The sequence below is a fragment of the Miscanthus floridulus genome, chromosome 19 (assembly GCF_019320115.1).
Source record: "Miscanthus floridulus cultivar M001 chromosome 19, ASM1932011v1, whole genome shotgun sequence".
Taxonomy (NCBI): domain Eukaryota; kingdom Viridiplantae; phylum Streptophyta; class Magnoliopsida; order Poales; family Poaceae; genus Miscanthus; species Miscanthus floridulus.
In genome coordinates this window covers 74,771,339-74,779,343 of record NC_089598.1, presented here as the reverse complement: position 1 = coordinate 74,779,343, position 8,005 = coordinate 74,771,339, and the positions used below count along the sequence as shown (strand labels likewise).

At 40.8% G+C, this 8,005-nt stretch overlaps 1 long non-coding RNA gene across 1 annotated transcript; it reads left to right on the top strand.

Annotated features, from left to right (window-relative positions):
* Positions 1-2,227: 2,227 nt before the first annotated feature.
* On the top strand, positions 2,228-3,121 carry LOC136527853 (uncharacterized). The gene is made up of 3 exons (XR_010776940.1): positions 2,228-2,266; positions 2,830-2,917; positions 3,031-3,121. It is a non-coding gene; the product is annotated as an uncharacterized lncRNA (long non-coding RNA).
* Positions 3,122-8,005: the final 4,884 nt, after the last annotated feature.

Below are 8,005 nucleotides of genomic sequence, written 5' to 3'. Positions count from 1 at the left end.
TCGCCGTGCTTTGCATCATTATTGCTGACAAACTCGATAAACAGGATCAGTAGTAGGATTTATTAGGAGCAAACTAAAACAAGCTAGCTTCGTTGTATTAGTCGTACTCTCCCGTCTCCCCTATCCACAGGCTGCAGGCACCAGGCAGTGTGATCGTTGTTGTCCTCTGAATCTACCGCGTCTGTCGTTGAAGCTTCCATGTTTTCAGCGGCAGGAACAGTGCATGGCAATTGGGCTGCAACTGGCTCATCAGCTGGAAGAGACCCTGTAAACAAAGGCTGTAGCCATTTTAATTGGCCGTCAACCATCGATCGAATCACTGTGGACGTCGTCGCCTAGGATGCCCGGCCCCTCGATCGCACTCTAGTTGACATGTTCAGTATTCAGAATACGTGTGATTCATGAACAAAGGATATATACAAATTTGACTGCGTTCAGGTCCTGCAATTTGTCAACGAACGATCAGGGAGCATGCTGCATGCAACACTTGCCGCGCCGGCACCGGCGCCGGCGCACGTTAACGCCATTGCCTTTCCATCTCCGGACAGTTTGCTCCGGCCCCTAGCTACCGAGTATGGGTATGTTTGGTAGTTTGTATTAGTCTGTATTTAGATTTGTGCAGTATAGTTTTAATGTGTTTGATTGCCCGTAGGGATTTTTATGTAGACTCGTAGTGTGATTAAAATAATATAATGCTACATTAGCTAGTATGCTAACAATTAGCCGTCCTATTTTTTCATACCAATTAGAAAGGCTATGTGGGCTATTCTGAGATAATAAGAGGTAATGACGGGGCTAATTAGTGGTTAGAGTCCATTAGCCCTTATTAGCTGATAATTAGCCCATGTTGAATCTATTTTCACAATGTGGGCTATTTTTTAGTCCTGGGGTTCAAACATGCCCTCATTCATATACATTAGGCAATACTCTATATGCTTGTACAAATATATTTTTCACCTCCCTCACCTATATTAGAACATAGAGTTGACCATTTGGAACACAATGTAGCCTACCGAAAACAATCTTACTTTGTGTTTACATGTGTTGGACAATCAAACACTAACACATTGCATTTATTTATACCGACTTGGATTATTTTGTATAAGACCTAAGGGCATGTTTGGAACGAAGGAATTGAAAACACATGAATAGGAAAAAACACAGGAATAAGGTATGATGAAAAGTGAAAAACTACGGTATTTCAAAACACAGGAACGGAAAATTTAGGTTGTTTGGAACACAGGAATTTATAACATATGAATTGTAACATGTAAGGCAAATAGGTTAGTAGAGAGCCAACGATGATTGTTTTCCTTGGATCGCGGTGGATGTTTTATTTCCTGCGTTTTGCACATTAGCTACTCCCTTTCCTGTGGAACGTAACTCAGCATTCCTTCAATCCAAACGCTCCAACGTGATTCCTTTCCTTTGGAATCTGTTCCCTCAAAATTCCCGTGGAAATCCTTCATTCCAAACAGGGCCTAATGTAGGCTAAGATGTGTGTAGGAAACCAATAAAAGCTCTGTGTGACTGCCACCACTGGATTATTCATCATATCGCCGTTGTCCGCATTATAGCAACATCGTACATATACAGTGGCGGAGCTTGGTCAAAATTTTAGGTGGGGATGTACACACGTGGCAAACACAACTTCTTATTGATCAGAAAACATAAGTATATTATGAATGGCTAATAACACTACGTGAAAAATGGTTTGTAGCAACGGGACAAAATTTTTGTAGGGGCGGCTAGTGATGGAGCCGCCCCTACAGTGGCGTGCTCGGGAGCCACTAGACCAGCCGTCCCTACAAATGGCACAGTAGGGGCGGCTGATAATACGAGTCGCCCCTACAAATGGGATCGATTTGTAGAGGCGGTTCACTCACCAACCGCCCCCGATGTTACGATTTGTAGGGGCGGCTCAATCACCAGCCGTCCCTCCAAATCACTTGTACAACAAATATCTCCCACCTCTCCCCCTACTCATGGAAAAAAAACTCTCCCATCCGCTCCCTCTCTCGCTCTCTCACGAGGCGCGCCGGCCGAGCCTCCCGCGACCCCGCCCCCACCGGTCCCGCTCCCGCCGCCTCCGCCCCCGTCGTCCCTTCTTCTCCCTCTCTCCTGATGTGGCGGCGTGCTGGTCCCCTCGTCCGTCTCTGCTTTCACCTTCCCCTCTCTCTCGCGATGTCGCGGCGCACCGGTCGGCGAATGGCGCGGGTGGGATGGCGGCGCACGGGGCGGATCGGCTTGGCGGCCAGATCTGGAGGTACCTCACCCTTCTTGCCTTTTCTGCTCTCGACTGCATCGATATACTCCCCCTCCCGGCTCCCGCACGTAGCCCCGGAGGTCCCCAATCTCGCGTCGCGATGGATTCGTAGCCTCACGTCGCGAGGTACTGTTGTTCTTGCAGGGATAGGTAGATAGATTCCGGCTGCTCGCCATTGGGGCTGCCTCCGCCCGGTGCCGTCCGTCTCTTCGACGAGCTACGGATGGGGCGCACCTTGTCCTCCTCACGATGGGGGGCTGGAACCGGTCACGATGGGGGGCTGGAACCTCGTCCTCCTCATGATGTGGGGCTGGAACCTCGTCCTCCTCACTTGCCATAACATGTTTCATATTGTTATATTTTGGGAGTTATAGCAGCTCTGTGTTATGGATTTTATAGGCAAGAACAAGCTCTGTGTTCTCTGCTGAAGTTTTCATGTTTTTGTGTCAGCACACCATTATTCTTTATCTTTCTGCTGCATTCCTTGACAGCTATTGTGATTTGATTTCTTGGAAGCTTTGGTGTGCCCCCAACTAATTTTTTTACCTTATTTTCAATTGCAGTATTCGTATGAATTGCTTCTCCAGTATCTCTAGAAAACACAAGCTCTTGTGGTGCTTGGAGTAATCAATGAGCACATAACTTTTGAAGGTACAATTCCATGATCTGTTGAAATGTACTCCTATTTGTAATTTTGTATTATACTTCTGCATATTCACTTCTGACAATCTTCTCTACCACTTCTATGTACGCTACATTGGCAGTATCTCCTGGGCAGCCCTCATTAATCTCTAATGATGCTGACGTTGTTGCTCTGATTGGGACAAGTAAGGACTTGGCAAAATAGATAAATCATAAGGAAGTACATTGGGAGGTATGTTATGCATCTGTTGGTCTGTTTTCCACTTAAATTGTGTAAAATAGCCAACATTGCAGATTAAATACTTTGTATTTGATGTATTGCCAGCCAAGTTAATATATTATGTTCAATATACTCTCGTGCACTTCAACTAAAATCATGTTTTGCAGTTGCTTGAAGATTCTATTGAAGAGCGAATGGAGAAGGCACTAGCAGAATCTGATAAAATAGAAGCTGAAAGCAAGGATGCTGATGCAGAAGATAACAAGGCAAGGAACTCTTTTATTAAATACTTATGACCTCATTGTTAATACTGTGGTTTGAGTATCATCATGTGGAACACAGAATAAACTGCTCGTCAATATCACACGACGGATCGCTGGTTGTTGGTGGGTTTTCTGATTCGTCAGTGAAGGTCAGTCCATTCAGGTCAAATGTCGTATCTTCTTTTTCATGCTATTTGTATTTTTAGTTGGTAAAATGTCTTTGGTTTCCAACAGGTCTGGGATATGTCAAAGATTGGCCAACCAGCAAAAATGTGTAAGTTAGACACTTTCTTATTCCTTACCAATTCTCACTCTGTATCTTCATATTCTTAATGTTTGCTATGCTGAACTACATGCATAATTTTGCATCTAGTTTAGGCCAAGGTCATGTTTGACATAATGTTTTGAAAATTTAATCAGCTTATGTTAAAAACACAAAGTGCAATATATCATCTTAAAGTCAAAGTTGATTGTGTTTTTCAATTTTCGACTACACCCTCCGTTCCAAATGCTGCCATTTTAGGATCAAACTCTTTTGGCAAGAATTATGAACGCTCCCTTTATTTAGCATGCCATGTGTGTAGTGTAATTGTCTAATGTTTCCTGCACACCTTTGATTCATATGAATGAAAAGGAAATGAAAGACCATTCATACAATTAATGGGTTCATATCCTATCTCGATATCCTATCTCGAGTGTTTATAATTAATGACTATTTGTTATGTTTCTAATTTATTACGTTTGCATACAAGTGAAATGACCATTTGTTATGTTTCTAATTTATTATGTTTGCCTATCTGGCTGTGTTCCTACCTGTATTCTTCTGGTACCCACTTTTTTGGCAAATGTTTACTGTTTCAGAAAGCTTTGGCTTCATATATAAAGAAGTATGCCTACTCGAATGCTAAAACTAAAGACCTATGGGCTGGTCTTGAGGAGGAATCTGGGGAGCCTATTAAGGATTTGATGACTACATGGACTAAGCAACAAGGATATCCTGTTATTTATGCAAAAATCAACGGACATGATTTGGAACTTGAACAGGTTTGCTGAAACAACTTTCATTTTCATATTTGTCTTCAGTGATGTATTACTTGTTGGTTTTTCAATTTCTATTTTATTTAGCTATATGATGTATCTGACCAGGTCACTTGGTCATTATTTCTTGTTTCTGGGACCTCTATTTTCTTGGTTTGTTTGGACCATCAAATAGTTTCTTATAGTCAGATAACATGGAACCTGTTTTCATATTGACTTCAAAATAATATTAATATTATCATGATAATATTAGTGTTTCTTTCCTTTGCCTTAGTTTTCATACATCATCTGTCTGTATGTATAGCACAAAGTGAAGCCATTAAGATTTTTACATCTGGATTATCAGATGGGGAGAAGAATCAAAACATTTGGGTCAAATTGAATATTGATCAAACTGGATTTTATAGAGTGAAGTATGATGATGAACTTGCAGCTGGACTTGTAAATGCAATCAAAGCAAAGAAGCTCTCATTAATGGATAAGATTGGTAAAGATAAGAAAAATTTAGCGCTATTGTATACTTTTTCAAGGTTTTTGACAAGATGTCACATTCTTCTTGCAGGTATCGTGGAAGATTCATATGCGCTCTCTATTGCTTGCAAGCAAACACTGACATCATTGTTGCGATTGCTGAATGCTTATAATGATGAGTCTGATTACACTGTACTTTCACATGTAACCTCTGTAAGTAATCTTGCACCTCCGGTGGATTCCAAAACCTTATATCTCCAAATCAATTCTGTGGCATTTGATGTTCCTATTAAATATCAGATTCATGTGTCCTCTTTCTTGGTAGGTATGCTTAAGCATTTATAAAATAACAGTTGATGCTACTTGTAACAGAACCGACTAATTTATAAGAGCACAAGCACAAAAGCAATCACCGGAGTGATCAAACTGTCATACTTGAACCCATATAAACCCGGTAGTCAACTAAAACCACGAAGGATTTCAAACCAACTTGTATACAACCAAGATCACAGTAATTCAACATAACAAGCCACATGTTACATCCATTTCACAAGTAGTTCATAAGTACCTCATACATCAGAGTACACATAGTTATTACAAAACAAGTTCACAAATAGCGGAAGCAAAGTAGTTTAACACCATCACAGACACTTAGTTCAAATATAAGCCAGTTCCATAGTCATCTCCAGCAAAAGCAGTAAGATAAGATAAAATAGACAATCATGCCCATGATCTAGTCTTTATCCCCCGCAGGGTGGAGACAATACTTGCAGTAGCCGTTATAGAGCACGTCATCTGCAACAAGGGGGAATAAACCCTGAGTACGAGAAGGTACTCAGCTAGACTTACCTGTCGTAAACCAGAAATAAATGACACCAAGGATTATGCAAGGCTTTATCGGTGGATCTAGCTTGACAACCATTTTGCATAAAAGCTTTAGTGATACGATAGCATAATTTGATTTATGAGTAGGCAGTAAGTTAACAATATTAACCTATCAACTAGATTAGCACTTGTACTAGAGCAAATAATTGATTAACTCCAAACATTAGTAACCATATCCGGTATAATGTTGTATCATCACCATCATCGATTTAACCATCAAGTTCAATTAAGTGCATCTACATTGCCGCTGCTTAGTCAAGTTCTCACTATCCGGGAGAGACGGCGATTCGAATCGATTCCTATCCAGCTGGAGGGGTATTCCTAACACAAACCCAGGCATACCTCACGAAGGCAGCCTTAGGTCACCTTTGGTACATCCCAGGAATCGCGGCTCCGAGCAGCGCCGCACCCTCAGGGAGTCCACTCTGCCAGGTGGTCAATCTCACCTCAAACTTACGCCAATAGCTCCCCGCACATCCTTGCTACCACCAGGGTGTGCACTTTCACTTCTCGGTCTTCCGGCCTGAGTTGAGCTACTCGGCTTCACGGTCGGAATGAGTTATCCGGCCAACTAAGTGATAGGCATGCGTTCAACATGACATGAGGACGTACAGCGAATCGGTCCTTAACCGACACAGACGAGGATAGATCCACACCCAAGACCACCTTGCCTTGTTGCTTCTCTATCGACCTCCCGCCCGGTCACAATTCATTATTAACACATGGTTATTCTCCACGATAGCAATTATAGCCAATCGTGACCAGACATTCTCCTAATATGCAGGTGATAGGAAATCACCTAACTCTTACCGGTCTAAGCATGGCTAAGCTTTGATTCGCTCCTGGACCTAAATAGGATTCAGGGTATGTATACTGGCCAAGGAATAGATATATATGCAAGAAGTGTTCGCATCCAATTCCTATCACTTAATGCATCAATAAATAAAGATACTCAAAGTAACCATTTTTAAAATATAGGAGTCTTAGAATTCTCCGGGGCTTGCCTTTCAGAAAAGATGAAGGTTGGTGATCGGTGCACTCAAGAACTTCTTCGTTGACTCCTTCGGGGGCTTGCACCTCCTGCTCCTGAGCTTGCTGCTGCTCCTCCGAAAGTACTGGCTCAAATTCCAGAAGCGTAACTCCCTCCGGAACACCTATTGCATGCCGATGCACAAGATAAATATCATGGATGCATAAGGAATGACATGATGCTCATGATGAATGAATCACAGTAAGTGTTTAACGAAACATCACCGGACACCCGTTTACCGATTAAGAATAGCTCTATTCAAATCACTTTAAAACATGTATCTAATCTTAACTTGAAGAACAAGATCAACTTACCTAACTTGCATAACCTAAGGTAAAGATGCCCATCTTCAGTTAAAGGCCTAACACCTAAGAACATTACCATAAACTTAGAAATAGCAAAGGTATACATAATTTAACATTTAAAGCTTCGTATGCATACAAGTAGTCTCTTAATTCAATCACAATTAGAGTTCTACAATTCCAAATTACTTGTATGAGGACATTCTAGAAAGCTTATGAAATTCTCTACAAAACAATTGTAAACATCACAGCATGATACTTACGTTAACCAATCGAATTCCAGTAAACCTAGAATTTGTCCAGAATGGCAGGGTTACTAACTTATTTATTTAACGATGATGCAAAAGCCTAATTTGACCAAACCAAGCTTATCAACTTGTTGCACATACTAGAGGAACACTAGAAAGTATAGTGCTAACTTCTAAATAAATTATTTAATATCCTTTTCCAATTTATTTAGTTAATTAGGTGATTAAAGCAATATATAGTAAAACTATTCATCAAAATCTACAAAAATTACAATAGCTATCTTATGCTTCACATAGACTACCATAAAACTTTCAAAGCCATTGAGCAAGCAGAACTTGCTGTATCCAAAATAACAAGTGGTATGTCCATTTTTAGCATTATTAGGAAACCCTAATGAAAAGTGTCAAGCAATAGATTTCACATTTTTCCTAGCATCATTCTAGCATAATAACCTTACTCACCAAATTTTACCTATACTGGATCTATAGAAAAATTATGAAAATTCACACAAGATCCATCTATTGATAAAAAGAAATTCTATAACTCAAAAACTATACATGCACTAGCTCTGAAATTTTAACCAGAGATTCTACTAAGCAATAATAGATTACCCACAAAATTTCATCATTTTTGGACCAC